The 11,637-nt window shown below is 43.4% G+C and overlaps 1 protein-coding gene across 4 annotated transcripts in view; it reads right to left on the reverse strand.

Annotated features, from left to right (window-relative positions):
- The window catches only part of mtfr1 (mitochondrial fission regulator 1), a 31,819-nt gene extending 20,356 nt beyond the window's left edge, over positions 1 to 11,463 (reverse strand). Inside the window, exon 1 of one of the 4 annotated variants that reach the window (XM_060899776.1) lies at positions 11,330 to 11,463. The gene's annotated coding sequence lies outside the window, so the exon portion shown is untranslated. Of the gene's footprint in view, positions 1 to 116; positions 309 to 361; positions 608 to 11,325 lie in introns of those variants that run through there. The other 3 variants (XM_060899779.1, XM_060899780.1, XM_060899778.1) reach the window with 3 other exon arrangements.
- Positions 11,464 to 11,637: the final 174 nt, after the last annotated feature.

Genomic DNA, 11,637 nt, shown 5'->3' on the forward strand with positions numbered 1-11,637 from the left:
CACCAGTGGGGAAATTTGTACAAACTTATAAGCTGATTGACAAGCTCCTGATGTTTCATAAACACCATTACTGCTTTATTCATGCGGGAAGCACACACAAGGTTTCCATAACCCACTTGTTCTCTGACCGCAAGCAGCACCTGCTCCACCGGAACCGTAGGTTGTGGCACCACCATGTTTCAAGGACAGGCGCAGCGTCCCAGAGGACGCCATCCCCACCCAAACGGTCAGCAAAAACAAACGCACACACACACTAAACCACACTACCAACAACTGCAAAATAATCAGACAATAAATATCACAAGAGAAAACAATAGAAAAGTTTAGAAAAGAAAGTTGCAAACTCTCAGCCAACACTCACCACACCCTCCACCACCAATCTCCCAGCATGCAGTGTAGAGAGAGAGAGAGAGAGAGAGAGAGAGAGAGAGAGAGAGAGAGACAGAGACGGAACGGGAGAGAAAATGAAGGAAATGAAGAACTGAAGGAGATAAAGGGAAAGGAAATTGTGAAGGAAGAGAAGGTGAAGATAAAGGGGGGAGGGAGAGAGAGGGACGGAGGAAATGGGAGGGAAGGAGAGAGAGGGAGAGAGGGACGGAGGAAACGGGAGAGAGAGAGAGAGAGAGAGAGAGAGAGGGACGGAGGAAATGAGAGGGAGAGAGGAAACAGGAGGGAGAGAGAGGGAGGGACGGAGGAAACGGGAGGGCGGGAGAGAGAGAGAGAGAGGAAACGGGAGAGGGAGGGAGGAAACGGGAGGGAGAGTGAGGAAGGGAGGGAGAGAGAGGGAGGAAACGGGAGGAGAGAGAGGGAGGGACGGAGGAAACGGGAGAGGGAGAGGAAACGAGAGAGAGGGGGGGAGGGGGGAGGAAATGGGAGAGAGAGGGACGGAGGAAACGGGAGAGAGGGAGGGACGGAGGAAACGGGAGAGGGAGAGGAAACGAGAGAGAGAGAGGGGGGGGGAGGGGGGAGGAAATGGGAGAGAGAGGGATGGAGGAAACGGGAGAGAGGGGGACGGAGGAAACGGGAGAGAGGGGGACGGAGGAAACGGGGAGAGGGAGGGAGACAGATGGAACGGGAGAGAGAATGAAGGAAATGAAGAACTGAAGGAGATAAAGGGAAAGGAAATTGTGAAGGAAGATAAGGTGAAGATAAAGGGGGAGAGAGAGGGGGGGGACAGAGGAAAAGAGAGAGACAGAGGAAACAGGAGAGAGAGGAAGAGAGGGACGGAGGAAACGGGAGAGGGACAGGAAACAGGAGAGAGAATGAAAGAAATGAACTGAAGGAAATAAAGGGAAAGGAAATTGTGAAGGAAGATAAGGTGAAGATAAAAGGGAGAGAGAGAGAATATGAAGATTAATGAAATGAAGAAACTGGAAGGATGAAGACTGATGATGAAGGACAGAAAATTCAAAAGGAAAGAAAGTGAAGGTGAAGGAAAGGCAAGAAGTTTAAAAAAGAAAGAAAGGAAAAAGTAACTACCAAATAAATATGATTTTATGAATAAAATAATTAAGCTGAAGATAATTTTATTAAGCCTTGTGTGGTGTTCATATTTCTGTTACTCGGCCAGTGTTGGCGGGTCGGGTCGAGCCGCTGCATTTTGGGGTTTTAAATTCAACACAAACAATTTTACATTAAATACTTAACAGATGTTTACCGCACCCCACTTACAAGCAACATAAACAGCATATGGTTAATATTTGCCCTTTACCTTTGTTAGATTACATTTATTTAAAAAAAGTGCTGCTCGTTTTTTCTGTTTTTTAATAAAATGTAATTTTACAAAAAGAAAATCAATTATAGTCAAAATATGAAACTGATTTTTATTTCTCTGAATTTCATTAGAAATTGAACCCATTCAGTTCAGTTTACACAACACAAGCTGAACACATACAGTAACCACGTCAGTCTATTCAACACATCATCCCCATGCTCGTCTTCGCTTTGGGACTGGCTCGTGCTCCAGCTCATCCTCTTCCTCAAAAAAAAAAAAAGTCACTGTCAGACTCTGAATTTTCAGAAATGTGATCCTTACATTCTGAAACTTCTTCCTCTACACAATCATCAAAAGCATATCTGTGAAGAATCTCAGTCATCCAGGTACATAGTAATCTGTGGTTGGTTGAAGAGAGCAACTGGACTTGCTTGACGATTCTTGAAAACGTTTCGCCCCTCATCCTAAAGGCTTCCTCAGTTCTGTCTGACTAATAGGGAGTATCCAGTATTTATCCTCTCATGGATCATCATAGAATCCGAATCAGAATGCTGATGGCTGCATTGTAGGTGGCTGATAAAAGATGTCTAATGGCCCTTTTCCACTACCCTTTTTCAGCTCACTTCAGCTCGCTTCAGCTCACTTCAGCCCGACACGGCTCGCGTTTCGACTACCAAAAACCAGCACGACTCAGCTCGTTTCAGCCCTGCTTAGCCCCTAAAACTCGCACCGTTTTGGGGTAGGGCTGAAGCGAGCCAAACCGAGCCGACTGAGGTTGGGGGCGTGAGCAGACACTCCCCTGTGCACTGATTGGTGAGGAGGAGTGTCCTCACATGCCCACACACGCCCCGCGAGCGCGCTGGGATCTGTAAACACTGCAAACCCGGAAGGAGAATAATTATGAATTACGAGAATTTCTGAAGCCTTATGCGCCTCGCCTCATCTATACGCTCTTGCCAGTATCTGTCCGCGTTGTCGGTGACAACAAGCCACAGCACCGAGACCAGCAACACTAACGACTCCATGTCCTCCATGTTTATTGTTTACTATTCGGGTCGTGAGACTACCGCTTAAAAGATCACCGAATCAGTGACATACAGAGCATCGTGCACGAGTTCGCGGAGCGCAAGGCTCGCCGTATGCCCTTCAAATAATGCGCGCAGTAGGCTATTGATGTTTTATTATGAGCCATGTGCAGTATGTCGCCGAATGTTTTTTTTGTTTCTGAGTTACAAGTTCGTTTGAAGGACTTGATGTACTAAATAACATAGTTGCACCCCGGAGTGTTGAAATTGGTAAACACAGTGCATTCAGTGAGGTTTGCACCGCCCTCCTTTTATTTCTGACTCTTCCTGTCACCACTCTGAGCGCTCATTCGTATGCCCTTCAAATAATGTGCGCAGTATAGGCTATTGATGTTTTATTATGAGCCATGTACAGTATCCTAATGTTTTTTGTTTCTGAGTTACATGTTCGTTTGAAGGACTTGATGTACTAAATAACATAGTTGCACCCGGTAGTGTTGAAATTGGTAAACACCGCAGTTGCGGACATTTTGTAGCCTAAAATGATGTTATGATAAGCTTTAATAAAGGGCCCGGTCATTTGCCCCGCCCCCGGCCCGGCTCTGACTTGTTCCGCCACTGTCACTGATGTCACTGTTTGCGCTGCTTAACGACATCACATGACGTCCACCCACTTTCGCTAACTCCACCCAATGTGTCCACCCACTTCCAGCCAGCACGGTTCAGCGCGGTTGTAGTCGAAATGCAACTCCAACAGCCCCGCTCAGCTCGACTCAGCTCGACTCGGCACGGCACGGCTCAGCCGCGTTTGTAGTGGAAAAGCGGCAATAGACACCCACCTCTGTTCAGTGATGGCCGTTCCAGGTTGACAAAAATGAACGATCCTCTCTGGCTAAGATGTCTGCCAGTTTTCTGGAAGTCCTCTCATATGGCCCTTTTCCACTACCCTTTTTCAGCTCACTTCAGCCCGACACGGCTCGCGTTTCGACTACCAAAAAACAGCACGACTCGGCTCGCTTCAGCCCTGCTTAGCCCCTAAAACTCGCACCGTTTTGGAGTGGGGCTGAAGCGAGCCAAACCGAGCCGAGTGAGGCTGGGGGCGTGAGCAGACACTCCCCTGTGCACTGATTGGTGAGGAGGAGTGTCCTCACATGCCCACACACGCCCCGCAAGCACGCTGGGATCTGTAAACACCGCAAACCCGGAAGGAGAAGAATTACGAATTACGAGAATTTCTGAAGCCTTATGCGCCTCGCCTCATCTATTCGCTCTTGCCAGTATCTGTTGGCGTTGTCGGTGACAACAAGCGTAGTCAGCTGGGATAGGCTCCAGCTTGCCTGCGACCCTGTAGAACAGGATAAAGCGGCTAGAGATAATGAGATGAGATGATACATCTCCTAACATTGACTAGCCAGCTGACTGCACTAACATTTCCATTGGGACAATGGCTAAGCTTATTTCATTGTTGAGTTGAGCATTAATTTAACGTGGCCTCGGGTTAATTTGGAGGGCAGATAACAAAAAAATAAGGTTTTAGCAAAAGCTCGCCACTGTGAGGTGGCAATGGGGCTGACGTCACCTCCTCCACTTCCGAGCAGCTGCACCAACGTTTCTGTGCTCGCGCTGAGATTCACTTCGCTCGCGCGCGGTGAGTTGTTGTAGGGAGCGCCCGGAAAACCCGGAGTGGATTTTCAGTGCTCTGTGTTTTCTCTTATCGATCAAGTGGAATGGATTCTTCCATGAAGCAATAGAAACGGCGCTGGGTGAACTCATATTTCAGGGGTTTTCAAAGTGTGGGAGAGTCAGCCCCCCCTCAGAGAGCAAATAAACAACACCGCCCCCCCAATTTTTGTTGTTGCTATACTTAATGTTCCATTCGTATTTAAAAAAAATGGTTGTTGTACACATTTTTTTTCTTTTACACATTTTAAACATCTGTGCTTTTTAAAACTTTTTTTTACACATTTTAAACATCTCATAGCATCGTTAGCTAGCACCTCTTGGCAGACGACACACTGTGGCAGTGGAGCATCTTCAGATCCAGTCCATGAAAATCCAAACTTTAAATAATCGTGGTCGTACTTCCTTCTTTTTTTGCTTGGCCCAGACTCTGTCTCCTCACTCACTGTAGCTTTAGGCACTAAAAATCGATCCATTTTGTCTCTGGCAAAGGCTAGCTGAAGTTCGCTAAATGTCTGCAATAGTAACTTATTCTGGTTTATTTTTCCTCACGTTGCGCCCCCCCGAAGAACTCTGGCGCCCCCTAGGGAAAGCGCACCCCACACTTTGAAAAGCCCTGTAATATTTTATGTTAAATGTGGGCGGGTCCAAACGAAGAATTATGAAATGTGAAGGGGACACATTTCATAATTGTTGTCATCAGTTTTTGTACATGGGTATCTTCCTGAAATGTTGATTCAGTCAGTTATAGTTCCAATTATAAAGAATAAAAATAAAAGGATCTCTGATAAAAATAACTACAGACCTATTGGTTTGTCTAATATTTGTACTAAAATAATTGAATCAGTAATAATGAAACGAATGGATACTTATTTAGTTACAACAAATAATCAGTTTGGTTTTAAATCTAAACATGGAACAGAAATGTGTGCGTTTGTTCTCAAAGAACTCATCAGATACTATACTAATCATGGCTCTCTGATGTTTGTGTCCTTTTTGGATGCCTTTCGTGCATTTGATCGTTTGAACCACACCACTTTTGCCGCTTTTCCACTACAAACGCGGCTGAGTCGGGCTGAGCCGTGCCGTGCTGAGTTGAGCTGAGCGGGGCTGTTGGAGTTGCATTTCGACTACAACCGCGCTGAACCGTGCTGGCTGGAAGTGGGTGGACACATTGGGTGGAGTTAGCGAAAGTGGGTGGACGTCACGTGATGTCGTTAAGCAGCGCAAACAGTGACATCAGTGAGCTTTTAAGCGGTAGTCTCACGACCCGGATAGTAAACAATAAACATGGAGGACATGGAGTCGTTAGTGTTGCTGGTCTTGGTGCTGTGGCTTGTTGTCACCGACAACGCCAACAGATACTGGCAAGAGCGTATAGATGAGGCGAGGCGCATAAGGCTTCATAATTCTTGTAATTCTCCTTCTTCCGGGTTTACGGTGTTTACAGATCCCAGCGTGCTCGCGGGGCGTGTGTGGGCATGTGAGGACACTCCTCCTCACCAATCAGTGCACAGGGGGGTGTCTGCTCACGCCCCCAGCCTCACTCAGCTCGGTTTGGCTCGCTTCAGCCCCACTCCAAAACGGTGCGAGTTTTAGGGGCTAAGCAGGGCTGAAGCGAGCTGAGTCGTGCTGTTTTTTGGTAGTCGAAACGCGAGCCGTAGCGAGCTGAAAAAGGGTAGTGGAAAAGGGCCATTAGTTATCTAAACTAAAGGTGACTGGTGTACCTATGTATATCATCAGGCTTATTGGTATTGTCATCAAATATATCATATTAGATGGGGACAGGTTATCAGTGATGGTTTTTACACAAGTAATGGTGTAAGACAAGGTGGTGTTTTGTCCCCTCTTCTCTTTACTGTTTATATGAATGATCTAAGTAATGCCTTGAATAAGATTTCTGTTGGTTGTTGTTGTGCTGGTACCACAATCAACCATCTAATGTACGCCGATGATTTAGTTGTATTTGCACCCTCTGCCAAAGGTCTGCAGAGACTGATGAATGTTTGTACTGAATATGGTCAGCACCACGATGTGATATATAATTGTACCAAGTCTCAGCTGATGATGTTTGATCAGAAACATCTTGAAGTCAAACCCAACATAACTTTAGCTAATTCAGTTCTAGATTATGTTAATCGATATAAATATCTTGGTCATACCATTGATAGTCATCTTAATGATGAAGAGGATATGAAAAGTAAACAGAGCTTTATACGGTCGAGGTAATTTACTTGCCAGAAAATTTTACTTTTGTTCAAATGCTGTTAAGGTCAAATTATTCTCATCATATTGTAACAACATTTATGTACTCTATGGGTAAATTATCGTGTTAATTACAGAAATATTGTATGTGTTGCCTTCAACAATGTCCTTAGGGGCCTACTGAATTATAACCGCAGAAGCAGTGCTAGTCAGATGTTTGTTAGTAATGGCATCAAGTCTTATCAGGAATTACTAAGAACTGTTATCTATAGTCTTAAAAAACAGCTTGAATATTCTGAGAACTTTTTTATTCATAGCATCAGTCATTCTGATATTTGTCGCGAGTCAAAATTAGTCACAAAATGGAAAAACCTGTTGTATGCTGGTCATCATATGTCTTAACTATTCTGCTGTGATTTTTATACTGTTTTTTTTTTTTTTTTATTACAGATGCTAGTCAATTATGGAATCAATTTTGTGCCAAAATGTTTATACAATACTTCTGAAATATCAAACAAAAACGATAAATCAAAATAAAGTCAATTTTTTTAGACTGGCAAACAAATTATTCATGTAATCGTGCAAAATATCAGTCTATTACTCTTCAGAAACCTTTTATTTTTGTTCCGCGTCTTTCTCAGTTTTGCTTGATGTAATTTTTCTCGTTTGCGCTCCCTGACTTTTTGCTTGCAGTTTTGGCACAAACTTCACGTGTGGGTGGGCTGTCCAGGAATGCATTCCCATTGGCTAACTTGTGTTTGACTGACAGCTACGCTCAGCCATTCCCCGGAGGCTGTTGCGGCCATTTCCTACTCGGATTCTGGCGGACTGTTTGACGAGTGACCGATCCATTGACGGTAAACAAGGATCGAGTGGACTTCAGTGGCGACTATGATATTGAATTAATTCAACAAAGTGTAAGTGCGGGACAAATGTGTTGTATGTGTTGCAGTAGTGCACATTATGCAGGTGTTTCATGGCAAGTCAAATGTTAGCCTTAGCTCCACTACCCAATATAATAGCTGTCTTGCTAACGTTAAACACGCCTGCATAATGTGTACTACTGCAACACATACAACACATTTGTCCTGTACACTTTGTTGAATTAATTCAATATCATAGTCGCCACTGAAGTCCACTCGATCCTTGTTTACCGTCAATGGATCGGTCACTCGTCAAACAGCCCGCCAGAATCCGAGTAGGGAATGGCTGAGCGTAGCTGTCAGTCAAACACAAGTTAGCCAATGGGAATGCATTCCTGGACAGCCCACCCACACGGGAAGTTTGTGCCAAAACTGCAAGCAAAAAGTCAGGGAGCGCAAACGAGAAAGCTGGAATCGCAACCAAAATAAATTACGTCAAACAAAACTGAGAAAGACGTGGAACAAAAATAAAAGGTTTCTGAAGAGTAATAGACTGATATTTTGCACGATTACACAAATAATTTGTTTGCCAGTCTAAAAAAAATTGACCTTTTTTATTTTTTTTTTTATTTGTCATTTTTGTTTGATATTTCAAAAGTATTGTATGAACATTTTGGCACAAAATTGATTCCATAGTCAGTGGCTTATCATGGTGCAATTCATGTGTTCTGTTTTTATTTCTATTTTCCAGATTTATATATTTTTTATGCAATTTTACATTTTATAATATTATGGACTGTACGTTGTCTGCATGTCTGAGATAGATAGATAGATAGATAGATAGATAGATAGATAGATAGATAGATAGATAGATAGATAAAACACGCCCCCTTCATATTCAATGGTGGCGACGCCCATGAACAGAAACACAAAACTCACACAGCAGGAGGACAGAGTGAAGGGCCACACTTCTATAGAGGATGTGCAGTCACGTGACCCGCACGTGTGTACTCCGTCCACTCCGGCATATTGGACGGCATCAGGATAGTTTACCTTGCGCGAGCGTAATGGATCCAGGGAGTAATCCCCAAGAAAATTCGGAAAATACCCCATCTACATCGCGCGATTACTTGTCTAAGTTTGTTCAGCATCTTGAAGGTGACGTGAGGCAGCGTTACGTGGAAAAGTGTTCCAGGTTGGGGATTGCAGATCCGTACAACTTGCCGCAATCCTTGTTCAGGGAAATTCGGAGCTGCGGTGCCGGCGATTTGCCCGATCTGGCCTACCACGACATTTACAATTTTCTCGTTAATCGTGAATCGTGTTACACTGGCAAAGCCCTCAAAGCTTACAAGAGCCTGGAAGCTTATAAATATTTTGTTGCAGGATGGGTATCCCAACTATACCTCTGGAAGGTTCCGAAGAAGAATGTCTACTTGATAACCTCACGGGTAAGTGGCATTAAGACGTTTATCATAAAGAGACTATGCAGGACGTTTTATCGTAAGAATGTTCAAAAGCTAAACTCAGTTCCAGATAATGACAGGGTTGTAAATATGTATGTTTCTGTCTGAAAAACAGGAAATCAGAAAGCTGTGCACTAGGGCTGTAACGATACACCCAACTCACGATTCGATTCGTATCGCGATTTTTGACCCACGATTCGATACGCCCACGATTTTTTTTAAAAATGTTTTTTTAAAGTAGTAAATTTGACTTATTAACATTTACTTACTTACATTAACTATTTAATAAATAATTCAGACCACTGCAGAGAATGAGTAATATGTATGCAAAAATGAACAAATGTATATCCAAAGATTGTTTTATTTCTCAAAATAATACTGTTGAGCCGGAAGCTCTGTTTTTTTTGGTTCTGAAAAAGTCATTTTTCCAAATCATGTAAATCCGTTAAGATTTTTTTTGGGGGGTGGCTCTCTCACTGTCTCACTCTCATAGGGCCAATGATTTTCTGTGATCGCGGAAAACAGATGGAAATTACGGAATTTTTATGGTGAAACATTGCTCGCGTGTCAAAATGTAACTGCCGCAGAAGGCTTCTGCCCAAGCAGACATGCCTTCAGTGTTGCCAGATATTGCTAACGTTTTCCACCCCAAAATATGTTCAAAACCAGCCAAAAAGCACCTAAACCTGCCCAATCTGGCAACACTGCATGCCTTTCCGGTCAAGTGATTGTGATTGGCTTGTGGCACACCTAGCCAGCCAATGAGCTGCTTGTTTACAGATTTGCTCCCCGCGTCGCAACCAGAATGGCGACCGCTTAAAAGAAATGAATGCTCTGCCAGTGGCGAGTGTGGACGTTGCGTGACTCGCAGAAGATTGTCGCAGGTCGGCGAAAAAACGACTTACTAATAGATATAAAAAAATAAAAGTAATTTAAGTAAGTTTAAAATGTAATTTAAATAAAAAGTAAAGTATTCATAAATTGAAGTTTGGAAGCGCCTCTGTTTTTGGGCTGAGGAGAAGTTTGAAAGGGTGTACCGCGATACGGATCGTGGCTCTGCGTATCGCGATTTCGATACGCATATCGTTACAGCCCTACTGCGCACGTTTGCGCAGCTTCCGCGAAAACGTGGGCAGCTTTCTGATTTACTGCTTTCTTCTCATACTTCCTATTTTTCATGGACTGTAAGGCATTTGCTTATTTAGTAATTTTAATACAGAATTTACTCTGATGAAATTATTCAGACACTCCAACGCCCGCCCCCCAAAATAAATAAATAAATAAATAAATCGGATCTGCGCGATTCAGCCGTGAAAAAGGCGCATCCGCCGTTTGCATCCCTGTTTAAACTCGTAGGTTAACCGACTTTAACCGGCTAATGAGGCTCGGTGGTCGGTCAAGATTTTTTTTTAGTTTTCGCCATCCCTACTATGGATTGGCCTTTCAAAGGCATATATGAGCCAAAAAGATAAAACATTGTCATAGACTAGGCCAGGATAGTAGGGCTAGGCATAGCCATTTTAAACGTTACAGACTGTCTAGTTTCGAAGTATGCAGCTATCATTCAATCCGAAAATCAACTTAACAGATGCACTAGGAGTATTGAATTAGAAGATTACACCAAATGCTGAATAAGATATAACCGTTCTCGAAAGATCTACTCCCACACACTTGATAATTAGAACGGGTTCGTGTATGCGCGGCCTTGCCGTCCAAAATGGCGGATAATGAATATCACGTGACCTCGTGACGTCACGTGCACGCTCTCTATTAGCCCCGGGTCCAGTGGGCCCGAACATCCTGTCTGTAATATAAATGTGTAAGGGGGGTACAATGTGTGGTCATCGAAAATGTGTTCTGATGTTCTTCACAGAAAATGAGCCTTTGTTTGAAAAAATATAATTAATCGTATCCTTGTTCCTTTGATAAAAAATGAAAGCGGGTCCCACAGACCCGAACACCATACAAGGGTTCAGTTAATAAGAATGAAAGTTTAGCTTCCTAGTTAGGAACCTTAACCTCTTCCCAAACTATTAGCAGTTTAACTTGACAATTTACTCACTGTAATATTCATAAATCATAAAATTTTAACTTTTATCTCCACCAGCCGCTTGAGACCAAACTCCCCTCAGCGACACATTTCTCCTTTCACAAGCCAACTCAGTCAGGCTCGATCCCAAACGCCTCCTCAGGAGAATCATCATGCACTACTTCAGCTCGGAGTTCCAGGTCAGCGAAGTGCACTTATATCCGGAGGACAGTTCCATTTGGAACGCTACCCTACAGTAACCTACCATCTAGCCGGGTAGATAAGCTAAGTATAAAAGTTAGTATTTACGAGATAAATATGGAATTAAAGTTGATTTACATACTCACCCAATCTTCAAACTGACCCAGAGCTTATCTGCTACACCCGCTTTGGCTCTGTCTACTCCCAACAAATAGTTTATTTTTTTTTTCAGTTCGTAAACTCAATAACACCATTTGTTGCTAACGACGAACTGTTTCCCGGGAACGTCTCCCAAGAGCCAATAGGATTCAGGATAAAGGGCGGGACATATTTGACTATTGGGCTAAAAGATTGACGAGCAGCTCAATGGACCAATCGAATTAATTATACGCTTTCTTTACGCCGTGATGGAAAATACCAGAAAATATTAAACGCAGACACAATTATTTTAATT

This window comes from Neoarius graeffei, chromosome 19 (assembly GCF_027579695.1).
Source record: "Neoarius graeffei isolate fNeoGra1 chromosome 19, fNeoGra1.pri, whole genome shotgun sequence".
NCBI classification, from domain to species: Eukaryota; Metazoa; Chordata; class Actinopteri; order Siluriformes; family Ariidae; genus Neoarius; species Neoarius graeffei.